We start from the raw sequence: 17,235 nt of genomic DNA, 5'->3' as shown, positions 1-17,235 counted from the left end.
TTACTACTGACTAAACAAAATGGTAGAATTATTACACATACCGTGTCATTAAATTTTCTACAAACCGTGACACTTTTAATATCGATCATAAATCAGAATTTCTATGTGGTTGTCATACTAGCAGAAAGCCTGTTATATCACCCTTTGTATTGCTAATTATACGTTACCAGAATACATTTATGAACCACCCTCAATGTCATTTGTAATGTCAGAGAATTATAAGATTCTCGAGTTGCAGGAAAACCACTCTTAGGCGCCCGATATTTATATCAAATGTATGAAACTGTTTCCTTTGGATATGACGCTTGCGCAATATGAATTTTTGGCCTCAGAGGTTATGCATGTCTGAGTCATATGAAGCAATATTTTAGATTACTAATGTAATTATACGCCGTTTTCAAGGTAACGAATTTATTACATACATGGCTGTCTGTAGAAAACCAAGGGTGATTTCCGAGAATTCTTTCCCGAGTCAAATTTTACAAAACTTTCCGTACTCGTCGATCAACGTGTGATGACAGGCGAAGCATATACACTGTAGTCTTATGTATAACTGATTGATTTGAAGGTAACAGTTGACATTGAAATATAAACGGCATTCATAGTACCATGATTGCCGTCAAAATTTTAAGTTTAACTGAAGAAAGTCGTAATGGATGTACATGTATATATATATAAGATTTTTAGAAAGCAAAATGTTCTTTGGCTGCAACCCTGAGCTGAGTCACTTTGCTTCCACATAGACTTTTAAGCCTTGTGACTTAGACGATATCCATATAAATGAAAGAATGATTAATCTGCACTGCGCAAGGATACTGGCGTATTGATTTGGCAATGCGTTCCTATTGGAAAGAATTCAAGAGATTTTCTGAATTCCTTCCGCTGCTCGTACACACCGGAATATGTGCATCGTGCACGAATTCTTGCATTTGAAAATATTAATTTGACAACTGTACTGCATTACCCATGATATATCGATGATTTTACTTAAACAAATTTATGTGAAGCATTGACCACATTACCTCTTTGAGGTCCATGTTCGGAATTTAGTTGAATTATGACAATATAAGAATGACTGTAATGCATATTCATGTAAAAAGAAAAGTAACCTTGTACTTGAAAATATTTGTAACATCTTGGTTACAGTTTGTTATGTGAAATTTTTTATCCTCCATTGGTAGTTTTATCTTACTGAGTGGACTTGATGTGAATTTATATAAATGTACTTTATGATTCGAAGCTTGCAAGTTGTTCTCCTTAATATGATTTATATTCAACAATTTTGAAGTTCTCCTTAATATGATTCATGAAAAGGGTATTTTTGTCAGCTTTATTTTTTTCTGCGGTCATCTTATACAAAATGGTGCACATTAGATTCCAATATTAAAAAGTGTAAACTTTATTTGTTTTACAACGATTAGTACACAAGGTCTACAGCTTATTGTAAAGGTAATTCCACCCTCATGTGGCGTCATAAGTCCCCCCCCCCCTCCTAAAAAAAATAAACTTTGTGCATGATAGAAATGTCTTATATAGGATTTTTGTCAACGTGTACAATAAATAATCTGGTTAAGTATCTAATACTGAGAAAGTTCATATTTTCTATAAATAGTCCATTAAAATGTTGTCAAGGGTAATAACTCCTACGCTAGTTTTTCCTTTATCAAGTTGTATGTCTATTATATACAATGTTTTCTCTGATATCCACAATCAATGTATATATATATATATATATATATATATATATATATATATATATATATATATATAGCTTTTCGAAACTGCTAAAAAAAAATTCCTTTTAACCAGTTTTTATGCATTTTATGTAGTTTTATAATTCTGTTTAGAGAATATGCGCGATTTTCTTATTTTGACATACACTTCGGTTGATGTATACATATGTATGTCTGACATCTTTCGAAAAGTAGCAACATATTAGCTGTATATTTTCTTCAATTATTAATCAAATTAAACTATATGAAGTGGGAATTAACACAGTTTTTTCTACTTTGAACTCATAACAGTACGTGTACGGAACTACCTTAATGTCTTTTGGCGTACGAAATGTGTTAATTTGTGATTGTGCTATAATCAGCATGTTCTCGGAGAAATCTACCAAAACTCACGACTGAATTCAATCCCGCGATGCATTCATTGTACAGAAAAAATCCAAAATACGAGCCAAAAGATAGACACTCATTCTAAGTATTAGAAATCCCACTAGGCCTGCGTGCGAAATATCGACCCGTATAGAATTCCCCACATTCTTACAGGAGTTTTCAATTAACTTTACGAATTCAAGAATACCATATCGGAATAAAAAAATATTAGAGAAGTTTTGTTACTTTCCTGTAGGAAATTTCATTGTTTTTAGGAAATGAAATTCCGGTTGGAAATTTAAAAAAAAAAACAACAAATCACCATGCATTAGAAGGATAGTATTGAAAATTCTGCCGATTTTTTTCTTCTTATGAAATTCACTATGAATTCCACATATATCTTATCCTATAAAAAATCTAATTAATTTCTCTTAGGAATTTGTAAATTTTATGCAAATTTATATTTAAATTCACAAGAGATTTGTTTCAAATCCAACAAAAGTATGCAGGTTTTGATACAAACATACGGCACCTTATTTCCGTGTTAGATGAATACCTCACTTTCCAGACGAGGTGTATTTACCTTATTGACTTTTCCGTAGAGTGAGTGCATGGTATAGTTTCAGTGCATGCACATAAATTTGGGCAGATTTTCCCTTGAATTATTTAACTTACGTTAACTGATGCGCTAAATTTTGATTGCGCCAATACTATCAGGCTTATGATATTTATAAAGATAAATGTAGCTTTTGACAGCTGCCCGCGAGACTATAAACAAAAGACCTCTAGCCCTTGTATCAGATTCCTTTGTATCTCTTAATTATAAAAAAGTTAGATGTTTTATTTGGCCTCAGAACCTGATAGAGCACCGCCCTCGCTTGCGGGCTAATTCTTTGAACAAACTTGAATCTACACTTTATACGGCAATTTCATATTTTTTAAAAAAAAGTATTATCAGTCAAGCGAAGCGATCTTGGGAAACATTATCAAATGATTTCATCGTATGATAATCTCTACTTGGAAGACGTCAGAAATCGTGAATATACCTTTATACCTAGGTATGCTTAGAAGTTACCCTAATTCGGATTATCGATGATTGTCCTTTATCAGAAGGAACGTTTTTACAACTAGAATATATTTCGGTATAAGCTTTATATCGCATTGCCTGACTTAGAAAAACTCAAGCAACAACGAAGGAACAGTTTCATCGTATGCTTCACAGACAAGGGTTTCAGTGATTGACATCATAAATACATGTATGATCGATTGATTGATTGAGATAAATTTCTAGCAGGGATATGTTTAGACGATATCGATCCTAGGTGCCAAAATTAGGCCAAGAACTCCAGAATTTTACATTAATTTTCTATTGAACCACTTGTCAAAGCAAATACATGACTTTTTTTATCCAAACAACCAGTGACTCTTTGGTTGTAGATTTTTTGGGGAGAATGATCTAAAAGGGCAGAGATTTACTCCATGCTATATTGATTACTATGTATACGTGCTTTAAAGACGACCAAGCTAATTTAGCTGATTGGGTTTTCCAAAAACGTAGTCCGAAAACATTAAAGTTTTTGTAATGTTCAGATTCATTTAACATTTACGGAACGAAGTATTTCAGACAGAAGCACATGGTGTGGAGAAAAAATTCACACAACTCCATCACACATTATCATCACACTCGTATATTTATGTTTTAATCTACTTGTAGTTGTACTTAAAATGATGAATAGCGTATATGTTTATACCATAACTACAGGACGATTCTGTATCATTGTTATATGTACACATGTAATATAGGAGAGCGATTCTGTATCATTGTTATATGTACACATGTAATATAGGAGAGCGATTCTGTATCATTGTTATATGTACCCATGTAATATAGGAAAGCGATTCTGTATCATTGTTATATGTACACATGTAATATAGGAGAGCGATTCTGTATCATTGTTATATGTACCCATGTAATATAGGAAAGCGATTCTGTATCATTGTTATATGTACACATGTAATATAGGAGAGCGATTCTGTATCATTGTTATATATGTGCACATGTAATATAGGAGACCGAGTCTGTATCATTGTTATATGTACACATGTAATATAGGAGACCGATTCTGTATCATTGTTATATGTACCCATGTAATATAGGAGAGCGATTCTGTATCATTGTTATATGTACACATGTAATATAGGAGAGCGATTCTGTATCATTGTTATATGTACACATGTAATATAGGAGAGCGATTCTGTATCATTGTTATATGTACCCATGTAATATAGGAGAGCGATTCTGTATCATTGTTATATGTACCCATGTAATATAGGAGAGCGATTCTGTATCATTGTTATATGTACCCATGTAATATAGGAGAGCGATTCTGTATCATTGTTATATGTACCCATGTAATATAGGAGAGCGATTCTGTATCATTGTTATATGTACACATGTAATATAGGAGAGCGATTCTGTATCATTGTTATATGTACCCATGTAATATAGGAGAGCGATTCTGTATCATTGTTATATGTACCCATGTAATATAGGAGAGCGATTCTGTATCATCGTTATATGTACCCATGTAATATAGGAGAGCGATTCTGTATCATTGTTATATGTACCCATGTAATATAGGAGACCGATTCTGTATCATTGTTATATGTACACATGTAATACAGGAGACCGTCCCACTTGTTTCCGAATCCTGTTGCACTTACTGTATGTTTCATGTGATACATGTAATTTCAACCAAAGAAGTCTTTATCCTTTGTATATATGTATATATAATAGAGGGGCTTGGGGGAACTGAAGTGAAAACATGAAATAAGTACATCATATATCTATTTCCTTGAGTATCTATTTCTTATAATGTATAACAGGTAAATAGTTTTGAAGAATTTCATTTATTCCGTTCAATTCAATATATATAAAACGATGTATCAGTTTTACTGCTTTTACAAGCGTGGATGAACATCGGCGTATTCCATGAACAAATCAATGCAATAAACAATACCGAGTACAGAGGTTTTTTTTTGGTGTTAATTCAAGCTCTCTTAGACTACGGAATTTATGCGTCTGTTAGACATCCTACCTGATAAATTATGACTTAACCAGAGAGTGAAATAGGAAAACATTACTTAAGATTATAGTGATATCGTCTTTTCATGTGATTAATTATTAATTGATTTCTTTACTGAAAAACCTGGTAGACCTTGAGAGCATCCTTTGATGTGAGAAAATTCATAAAATTAACTATCGATAAATTACATGGGGATAAGATATGTTTACTGTTTAAATACTAGAAGCTTAATTTCTTGATCTGGCCCATTTGAGTCGTTAGAAAATTTATGAGAGAGGCTGCAATTCGTTTAAAGTGAATGAGTCCTTAGATTAGAACATTTGATGGAGAAATTTTCTTCATATCAAGAACTCCCGCGAAGTAACGAAGTTCCCACTTTGGTCATTTTGCCATAATCGATATAATTGAAGAAATGAATAGCATAGCATGTCTGGAAATAATTTTGCCGAGAAATTGGTCGTTCAAAACATTAGCACGTTTTTCCCGCGTGGATTAGCTATATTAGGCGCTAAGCATTTTGCCCCCGTGGGTTCCTTAATGATCAAGCCCGCCAAATCTATCTTAACGAAATACTCATGCGCCGGGAACTTGAAAATGGCTTTTGACATTCTATAAACCAATTGAGAAATATCTCACAAGTCAAATATAATTGTAAAGTATTGCCATAAATTGACTCATTTTCAAACGAACGTAAAGATTCTGGATGAGCCTTTTATTTTGATGAGAACGATAACCGATGCGTCTTGACACAGCAAGTTTAAAAGATGAATGGTGGTCGCATGGTTGTACAATTACACAATATCAGCGTTTCATTAAACGGGGAATAACTTTGTTAGTAATGCATTCATACATGTTCACTGATACCGAATTTTTAATATTATGATTTTTAAAATTCAGATAATATTTTGTTGTTTGGTTGCCAATCTTCTCTAGTATTTGTATCTTTAATTTTTCTTTTTTAATTTTTCGTTTCTAGTCTCATCTTCCATGTCAAACGATCAACAGAAAAAAATTCGTTCCTCCTATTTTGGTGTTGGTGGTGGTGGTGGGGTATATGCACACACCGAGAATCAAAGTTTTACTGCCTGAAAGACAAAACTCACCAGAGCAGAATTCCCAAATAATATAAATTGTTACATGATGAAGATGTCATCATCTTTACAGATGTGCATATCAGTTATGTCAACATTCTCTCGATTTGCCTTGACAGAGAAGAAATAGGAACAGGCAGTTCTGACAAACAGCTGGTGCTTTGGGACTCTTCACTGGCCCATCTGTCTTGTAACATCTTCAAACATCACGGAAAATATCGATGTGATAAAATATAAAATCTTCATGAAACAAAAAGATGCCTCATCAAAACAGTTTTTAGCAAATCAAAATTTACTGCCCTATCCAATATCATTGTCCCTACGTATCTTGGGTTATCTAATCACAGAATTTGGGATAAAGTAATAAAGAATATGGCATTGATGTCTTTTGTAACTGGCATTGAAGATTTTTTCATGACCCTTCTTGTAATTTCCAATTAAAATCGGATTATGTCAGATATTAGGAATATTTTTCAATGCATTTTCATTGACGTCCAGTTCTGATCCAATTTTAGATATCACCCGTGCCTGTGTGATGGAAATCAAGCCCAAAGACGATCACAAAGCCTGATTGACAGAAAATAAAGGGTCACCACAAAAAAGAACGTCATTGTGCGTCTAAAAAGTAAAAGTTCATTTAAAAGTTTTGCTTGGAAAATATTCACATATCTTTTGTATGTTGTTGATAAGTTTTTGTACTCTTTGAAACATTTCTTAAAGTGGGAACAAACATGCGAGACCAGAAGCTGCCGATAACATAGAAATACGCTTGTTGTGAGGATATTTTATTATCATACGGATAATGAAAATTTTTCCTTGTTTGAGAAAATTTCCTTGAGAACTTATTAAAAATCAATATCTTAACAGAAAATTGTAGCGTTTTCTTGAACAATGCAAGATCTCGTGAGAAGAAGAGGTTGCATCTTCACTTCTGAACTAGATAGCGACTTCAGTAATACGGTTCTGTTGCTCCTGCGCTTCTCGGCCAACAAAATGATGCCGATGGGAAATCGCACGTTATTGACAATCTGAACAATGCTTTTTTCTGCTCCCGAGTGATACTTTGCATACTAATTCTGTATTCCCTGAGCAGCTTTCACGACAAGAATTTCCCGATCCTGATATGTTGTCCAGCACAAACAAACAAAACAGCGGAGAGGTTTCTTCAATATCACAAAATGTTCATTCTTTACTCAAAGAAACCACCTCTTGGTATGTTTATACATCCATTTCGGTTGACTATCGCGTTTTCCTCTAACTTTTGGCAGTCTAACACTCATTTCTGCTCCTCGAACTTCATCGCTTGTTTCATGTTTCGTGTTGTTATTCTGAAACAGTATCCTGAAAAACAGAAAAGTATGGGTTACTCAACCAAATCATTCACACATAGATAAATATAGACAAAAAGATAGATAGATAGATACATTGTAGATAGATAAAAATTGATAGTAAAGTAACCTTGCATATTTTTATTTACATATATTACCATGTTTTAAAATATAAGTTTGAATTTACGAATGTTTTTTTTTTTTTTCAAGTGCGTCACATTTAGAGCTACCAATAAAATATACTATATATAGTCTATAAAAGCTCAATCTATATTAATTTTCAGTGAACCTGCCTGATACTTTCCTTTCACTTAAAAGTGCTTTACAAAGGACATTTCAGTTGTTTAGACAATGTTATTACATATATAATTAAGAAAACTGAGTGCCTTTTTTGAATACATTGTACTTTTCGACAATAAATATGGCCGCAATGCATGTTCATCTACGAGAAATGGTTGCGACATCTTGATTCCAGTAATCTTAGGTATTGCATGAGTCAGAAGGTACTAGATTGTACATTTTCCCGTACTTTTAATATGTAAAGAAGATCTCAAACTGATCCTAAATGATTTTTAAAAGTTCGAAGCATGGAACTCGCACTAGCTGCAGGACAGCTTAGGTGCCTTCTTTCTTATGACAGTGAATATTTATGGAACATTAAGTGAATAAGCAATTATAAAAGAATCTTGTACTATGCTTCAGATATGAGAAAACATACTATTTTTGATATTTTGAACATTCAAGAAGTATGATAAAAATGTTATTGATTTGCATTCATTGCCCCTATTTCAGGAAGGAATGTTAACTTTCATAAAAGCTATTTAGGAAATAGTACAACTCAAAGTTTTACTACGATATTTTGGTATGGTTTCACTCAAGTATAATTTTTGTGTTTCCATGACAAATAATGACGCCTCTCCATAATTCTCCCGATGTACGGACAATTTTCCGCGGGCTTTGAAATCGATGCAACAATTATGTGGTACAAGAGAGGTGAAACAAAGATATGAACAAAAATCAATTAAGAAAGTATCTAAATCGACAAAGATCTGGCGAAAAGTGATTTTACATGCGTATTTAATAGCTTCGTATCTGAGTTTCGATATAAAAGACGATCCAGCATTTGCCTGCCCTGCCATTTCACGTGATGAATGGAATAATAAAATTGGGATATTGTGTTTCCTCGTGCAGTAATGAAACAGACAAACAGCTCCATGCTAATTCCGTGCTTAAACTGACAATCATAATTAAATTTCCCAGCAATTCACCCTATTTTATGAGATAGATTGAACTATATTAAGTGACGCGCTGGATTGCACGACACCTTCATTGTAAAACGTAACGAAATCTTCTCTAGAGTAATCCGTGCTTCACTGTACTTCCATTCCCCCAAACATCACATGCTCATCACCAAGACTACATTTAATTAAATATTATAGAATGATAGCAAAATATTTAACCTTCAAAAGCATCTTATCTTATTTCCATGAATACATTTTTACAGTATGAATGTAGTTACTAGTATGCTATTAGAAAAAAATCTAACTCCAATAAATATCATTATGGACAATAAATATTTGATTTTTTCTTACATTTTTGAAGTAAGTTTGTTCTAGCATTTCACACCAGATGAAATATCCGGCTCCACTTGTCGATGGTGGCTACAGTTATTTCAACTCTTAATTTTGTATTCCTTATAGGAGTTATGAGATTGATCAATGTTCGTTATCTTCATCTTTTCAATACATGTCGTTTTCAATTCCCTACAAAACCCAAACAATTATCTTAGAACACAGTTAATTTGTTCAATTACTGGTGAAGTCTTATTTCAATTGGTACTTTAAAAAAAAAACCTACAAAATTAATCATGGGCGCTATTATATGCAAGTACAAGTAAGACTGGCTTTGGAAATAAAAACTGGTATAGTTTCTAACATTAACAGTATTGCCACTTTTATTTTCCAGATAAATGTCACTAAATGGATGTGTTTAAACGAGTACTGAAATTTAATGACATCTTCGCAAGTCAAGGGTTTCCGATCCCAACTCTACTCTCGGAAACCTTTGGGTTGCGAAGACGGTGAAAAAAAAATCGCCGTGAAGAATTATTTTGCAAAGGTAGAAATTTGAATTTGTAAAATTTGAATAATTTTACGTATATTCGATTCACTGCGTACGGGTGTGTTGTTAGGCAATATGTAATGAATTAAAGGTTCTATTTATCCGAACGTATAATGAAAAAAAAAACCCTGCGTCCTACGTAATATCAAGGAAATAAAGTAATTAACAAAATTCACACGAGCTATAGCAATGGGGCAATAAAAACAACAGAGGTGTATCAAATGAAAATTCAAATATTTTATAGGACCATAGTGCATACATAATACTGGGGCAATATAGAACAATAATAATACAATGTCGTATAACTTTGTTTTTATCACTACGGTGAGTTCAGTACGTTTGGAAGTTTAAATGCAAAGGAAGTGCTTTAATCAGCGTCTACTTTATCGGGAATGTGGGAACAAAAGATGATTATTGGTTTCTAACGAGAATACAATACAACAAAACAATATGTAAAGCCGTTTAACTATAAATATTCATAACACTCAATGTTCCGATAGATCATATGTCAAAAAATATAACTAAAATAATGATATTAGTCGTAAATAAATGTCCATTAACAATGATGATGAATTCATATCAAACCATAGTAATTAATTATTATCAGGCCTTTATTAATAGGTTTGTCCGGAACAATAAATACAAAACAATTAAAACATTGATAAAAGAACAACATATCAAGAAAAAAAAGGGTTAGAACAAACGGATAATTCTAGATTCCAGGTTCTCTCGTACATTTTACCAGACGAAATCGATTATAGGACAATTAAAAAAAAACGTTCCAAAATTTACCAAAGACTTGGAAATATTCTGAAGTCTTTGATGATCTTTTTTAAATAAACATGATTCATTTAGATTTTTTACTGAATATCTCATTACATTTTCGACTATACAATATTAGAATATTTTCCCACCATCTTCTAGACAAGAAAGGGATTGGTTCCGTTTTTGATGTCGTTATGTGTTTGTCATATCAATATGATATCAGATAATAGCACATAGCATAAAATGTGAAATAATAAAATGCAAAAGTTGTCCGGTGTAACTATGATACGGCAAAAAGTTTACACATAGAAAATGTGCCAAAGGACGACATATATGTCGAAAGTTAAAGAAATTAAAACGTAATATCTCGAAAAAAGTCCACATTTAAAACAGATAAAATCGAGATATCTGACACGTTTGCAAATATGAGATTAAATTCCCCAAGCGAAATACGAAACCATTAAAGCGGTGTTAGTACACTACCAAGTGAAAATTTAATACTTAATTTAGATTGTTTGTGGAATGCTGTAAGCATCCCTGTTTTATGTTTCATATTGGTTCAAGGGATAAATGTAGATCTTAAAGTGAACACTTTCATTCACTTAAGATACCATATCACTTCTCAGATACCCGCAAATTTTACTTGTTAACATTTTAAAACATTTTTCGGCTACGTGATTTAGGAGAAAATTGTTGAACTTTATATTATGAATGAAAAAGATAAGATACATGTATTTATTAAATGATAGCAGTTAGAGCATAAGTGGATAAATAAGTTGTATATCTTAGAATGATTAAATTTAAGTTTTGAAAAGAAAAGAAAAAGATATATTTGTGAAATATATATGCCTTCTTATTTAGTGTTTTGCGTAACATTTGCATTCAATATTCATTCATAACTAATGTTAATGTCTTTAATACCCAGTTCAGAACTAAAACGGAAATTTACAAATTAATTGATTCAAACATGTATACATATAATTTTTAAAACTTAAATCATTTCTTAATCAGATCCAGTTATAATATGCCATGATTTAAAAATAAATCTTTTTTTTAAATGGATAAATGAGATTGCACTTTACTTCGTCTGAATGTTACATCTTATGTCATAAACAAAATAAACTTGTAACAATATCTTTTACTGTATATTTCAGGAAATCCTTGGCAAACCAGGCGTTCATTAAACAACCGAGTATATCGATTTCTGAAAACCAATAATTATGATCCTCCCATTCCGTCTACGTGAAAGTGCGTTAGCGAAAAATTATAGGCTTGGGTTAGAAAATCTTTATGCTCAACAGAAAAGCTACAGTAAGGGTTAATTGCGGTTTATCTACACGCCCAATATAACACCGCATATTGAAAACATCCCTCCCTTCCAATTTATTGCAGAATCTATGTTTTTTAAATGTCAATGACATTAATCGATTAGATTTTCTTAGTTAAATATATTTTCCTAAAAATCAACTGAACATGAATACCAGGGGATTTCTTTATTATTATAGAAATCATATTTGGTGGAATGCATGAAAAATGCAAAACTGTTTAAATCAAATGTGTTAGTGATATTAGTAAAATAAAAATAAAAAAAGGATTATTTACAACAAACTTTTCAAATACAAAATCCTGCTGTGCTATATTTTAAAAGGATAGCACATATATGTAGTTTACAATAAGCAGTCCAACTAATTGTATTTATGATTAAATATTTCAAAGCGACGTTCGAAAAAAAAATATCGTACGGACTCTGCTAAAAATGAAATTAATTCACTGCTTTGCTCCATAGATGATTGTAAATATTATTCGTTGATTAAATATTCTACCTATTGCATTTGCATAAGAGTATTCAGTCTCTCTGGAGAATACTAAGCCTAACTTTAATAACAAAAAGGACTGTATCATGAACAAAAAAAATCCGAAATGCAATGACGAGATTATATATAATTCAGGGGTAACTCAGTGAAAGATATTGAAGATATCGGATTGTTTTAAGATCTTATTATCAGAGGTTATATCAAAGCATCAATTTTTATCGGACATGAAAAATACATCAAGTTTCCGTTGCTTAACACACCGGCGGTGACATATGGTTTGATTTTTCATGTGAGTAAATTAACGTTCATCATTCATATTTAAAAGAAACTGCCTTAGGTATTTTAAACCATTTAGTGTTCTAAGTTACATTAAGAGAAAAGCAAGAGGTTATATATTTTTTAGAGATTGAAATCGACTATTTCGTTGATTTATTTGATTAAATGTATGTAAATCTGAAACTACGTGTTGCAACTTCAAGGCAAAACAAGCCGCGAGAAAAAAATAAAATAAAAAAACCGGAATGAACAAACCAGTGATCAGGAATATAATGCATAGAAATTCATTTATCATTTTATCTATTATTTCATCTAATTTTACTATTTCCATAAAATACCAAGGCACTAAATGATTAATATCCAAAATCTATCTCTGATTTTCTTTTAATTTTTAATGTTGCTTTAACCAAAAAAAAAAAAAAAAAAAAAATAGGCATTGTTTTTATCAGGTGTTTTAATGCATCTTTTCGAAACCTGGTACAGAGGGTTGATAAAATCGAATAATGAAATTAAAAAAAAAAGAATGAGGGGAAAATCGTGTGAATGTGGATTTATGATAATTGCCGTTTTAAGTTTATACATGTAGGAGGTGTTCAATGATACAGGTATGGATTACCTTTCTTGTTCCATCAAGGTGAGCAGTATAGCTTTCCATCTGTAATAAAAATGAAATAAATCAGCGAACTGGATGATTGATAAATTATGATAATTTTCTATTTCTCTGAACAACGTGTGACCAAATTCAACATATTTCCATTGAAACAATAAAATACTGGAATGAAAGCCTGCAGTGATCTTAAAACACTTAAACAATTCTTTTACTCTGGGGGGTTTCTCTGTCGAATTTTAGCAATATTTATTGCAATAGATATATTCATCTACTTTCAAAAATTCAAAACGTTTAAAATATATAAAGAATTGTTAATTGCATTATTTAAAACGGCTGCACAAAATTCAAACATTGATATTTTCTTCAAAGAGAATATGAGCTGACAACCTCTTTTTCTCACTCTCTTTCTGTCGCTCTTTCGCTCTCGACATAGACGAAAATATCCGTCAACTTTCTTCGGACCGAAGAATTTGTCTTATTTCCTTGACGATAATTGTACGGAGAGAACTTTACTTAATTTCTCCAAGAACGGTTTTATGTGTACTGATAGCAAAAACGTCATAGACTCCGGTTCATTTGCATTTTGGTTGCGCGCTTGATGGATAGAACGTGATATGGAATTTGCCTTTTGACCCCTATTACTAAAACGTGTGAAAACTGTTTCCTTAATAAGTCAGTATTTACTGGGTTTAGGTTTCAAGTTAATCACACAACAAACCCCAATTATTACAAAGCTTTTTATAATACGTTTGATTATATCATCATAATGTTTGCTGAATTTTTTTGTTGTTGCGATGAATGAAATAAATTTTTCCACGTAGTAAACATGTTTATAAACATGTTTGAATGTTGCATCAACCTATCGTCAATCAATACACAGATTAGAAAATAACCAATTAGCGTGAAATAAGGCGTAATAAGATATCGCCTTCGGAGATGCTTGAATGGACAATATATAAAATACAGTGACCATTAATGCACTTTTAAATTGTCTCTTGATATATAATATGCGTTAAAATTTGTAGTGGTTTGTAGAATAAGTTGAAATAAAACTAAGGAGCAATCAATTTTATATATATATATATATATATATATATATATATATATATATATATATATATATACGTTTAGTAAAGCTTTAGCGCTTTCATTTCAAATCTTCAGAAGCTTTACATTTAGTAAAATAACGTGGCTATGTTACTAAATGCAAAGCTTATGAAGATCTGAAATGAAAGCGCTAAAGCTTTACTAAACGTCTTCGTGTATCTTTTTTATTTTATATATATGTATTATCTCCGTATGATAAATGTAACTTGATAAATCAAAAATAAATAAGATTCTACATGTAGATAACAATTGATGGAGATAAAGATAACTTAATAGATTCGTAATAATTCATTAGAAAGGTTACATATACAGCAAAGATGATGAAAAAATCTTAAAGAGGCCTGTACAAATATGAATACCGGGCCTCGAGACCAGAAACGGAAAATTAAGTCATAAAATCTATCACTTCTATCTTAAAATTTATCTAGAACAGATATTTACAAAAACTGCTGGTTTATAAAAAAAAAAAATATCAAATGTACACATATACTGAAAATTTTATTTGCTTATGAAAATTATTTCAAAAGTTGGTTGGATTCGAAATTTAGACTTAAATCTATTCTCAGTTTATGGTCTTGAGGCCAGGTCTAACTCTTCGGAAAGGTCTGATCAATGATGCTAGTGCACAAGGTTATGTTAATATGTCAAGGTGGTGATTTTGATATGTTTTTTATGTATGCAAGGACAATTTTCTTATTCATATGATAATGAGAAAGCGTCAAAGATCGGCATAAAAATACGTACCCCTAACAGGTGAAGCACGCGAGAGTTCCTCACCGTAGGAGATGAGAAGGTCAAGAGATTTTCTTGGTGAAATATCAGCTAAAAGGCATCTTTATGGGTAAGATTATGTATATATATATATATAATGTTGATACATATATGCGGTTAATATCTGTCTGCAATTTCAATATATTGCCTTTGCTTAAAAGTCAGAGGTCCTCGTCCCTGATTGTTGAGCCATGAATGACAGGGATCTCATTCCAACCTGTCCGGTCGTATTTATTGAATTCTTTGCAAATCTGTAGCGTCAAATTGAATTACATTTGTGAGAATGCAGCGAAAATAAAAAGCCTAACATAAAAATCAGCACAACTGTTAATGCGTCACGAACGAATGCCTCCGACTATTGAGATAAATCACTGCTCCAATAAACGGATTTATCCAATAACATTTGAAATTGACAATAACAACAAAGCGATAATCCTCGCCATCGTGTCAACGAAAATTTGAAGAAAAGGCCCCCATTCTTCCAAATTCCAACAAAAAAAGTCCAATATTTTCAGTGATATTCTTGCACGTGCAAAAATACATCTTGAGACGTAAATTAAGTTTCTCTCTGGTCAAGGGGTTGAGGATCATCTTCGTGTGGAATTCAAGATTCAGAAATTAACCATCTTCTCGGCTAAGTAACCTTGGACGAAAATATTTTCGCCAATTTTTGTTAGATATGTATTATTTATATTAGTTTACCTTAATTTGTATCATGAAACCAAATGAGCTTTGAAGGAAAAATACTATATTGAGTATGAGGTTTGGGTGTTTCCTCTCTGTATGTTGTAAATGATATTCACGATATATGTAAAACTGCAATAATTCTCATGCAATTTATGAGTTCTCTTTTGTTTTCAATTACATCCCCCCCAAAAAAAATTGAAAAAAAAAATCTTTTATGCATTAACATGACCGTGACTAAACAAACTACTACTGCCCCAAAACTCTCCGGGCTGACTTTACATTATTCGGGAAACGATTTGCATGAAATTTACATAAATTGTTTCTTTCTGATGATAAGGTCAACGATCGAAGACTATGAATGAAGTCCAGACACGTACTGAATTAGAACATAAGAACCATAATTTAGGAAAGAATCCGAATGTCTGAAGACTATCAAATCACGTGGTCAGATCTTTCTACGTCATATTTGTTTGGAATAGATGCAGTTTGATAAAAAAGACTGGGAATACACATTTCTACGAAATATTTACCAGTCATAAAATTATCAAATCGATGATAAAATGTAATTCTCATTTACTTTCTTATTTGAAAAACCCAGATTTATTGTTTAAGAGTCGCATTTTGCAGTTTAACTTTCAATAACCACGAATATACACTATTAGTTCGTTCTTCAACATTGACAAATATATAATTACATTCAAAGACAGTAACATGAATAAATGTATATTTAAATATGATTTAAGATAATTAGCGATTGAACAAGAAAAACGATATCCTAATGGAAAACAACATAACCTATTCTCAAGGTTAATTTTTAACTTACCCACAATATCAACAACACATTGGCTAATTCATTGATTTTTTTTTTAATATGAAAAGGAATGACTTATTGTACAAAAGGAAATGTAAATGTAGATTTTCGAATTAGAGGACATATTTTATGTATACTAGAAGAGAAATAAACGGCTGTGTTTCTAAAAATTAGTATGTTTTATTCAATAAAACTTGGGAAATTTTGAATAGTTTCTTGCAATCTTCCCTGAATGTAAATATCCCTCTGAAATTTCAGCAGGACAGGAAGAAATTTCTTGTCAGTTTCAACAGAACACGGGCCAGCTGGTGTCTAGGAGGTATTTTATTTGTCACAATGGTAGCCGTAGAACAATGCAGATCTCCATTGTTCCGGGGCTGTAGAAAACAGAGACTGATGGATGGTTATAATCCAGAATGGCTTTTTGATTACAGCAATATTGGTAAAATCCACATTATGTTCCTGTCAATAAATGTGAATGGAAAACGACATTTCTGTTCCCGTATTTTTCACTTGTGTTGATTACAGGGGATTTGATGTAAGGAAATTGGTGCCGATTTTACACTGTGGTGCATTTCATCGAAAAATCACTCATGGAAAATTTCATTATGCATTACATGAATTGAAATTCAATAGATTTTATTGGCTATAAAAAAGAATACTGATTCC

At 31.9% G+C, this 17,235-nt stretch overlaps 1 long non-coding RNA gene across 7 annotated transcripts in view; it reads right to left on the bottom strand.

Moving 5' to 3' along the window:
• Window positions 1-7,045: 7,045 nt before the first annotated feature.
• The window catches only part of LOC130053375 (uncharacterized), a 52,318-nt gene continuing 42,128 nt past the window's right edge, over window positions 7,046-17,235 (bottom strand). For all 7 annotated transcript variants that reach the window (XR_008801942.1, XR_008801939.1, XR_008801940.1 and 4 more), the window contains 2 exons: window positions 13,197-13,235; window positions 7,046-7,617 (listed from right to left, as the gene is read on the bottom strand). This is a non-coding gene — a long non-coding RNA (uncharacterized LOC130053375). The remainder of the gene's footprint in view (window positions 7,618-13,196; window positions 13,236-17,235) is intronic.

The sequence above is a fragment of the Ostrea edulis genome, chromosome 3 (genome assembly GCF_947568905.1).
Source record: "Ostrea edulis chromosome 3, xbOstEdul1.1, whole genome shotgun sequence".
NCBI lineage: Eukaryota > Metazoa > Mollusca > Bivalvia > Ostreida > Ostreidae > Ostrea > Ostrea edulis.
Note: the sequence above shows the minus strand (reverse complement) of the source record. Positions and strands in the feature narration are given on the sequence as shown.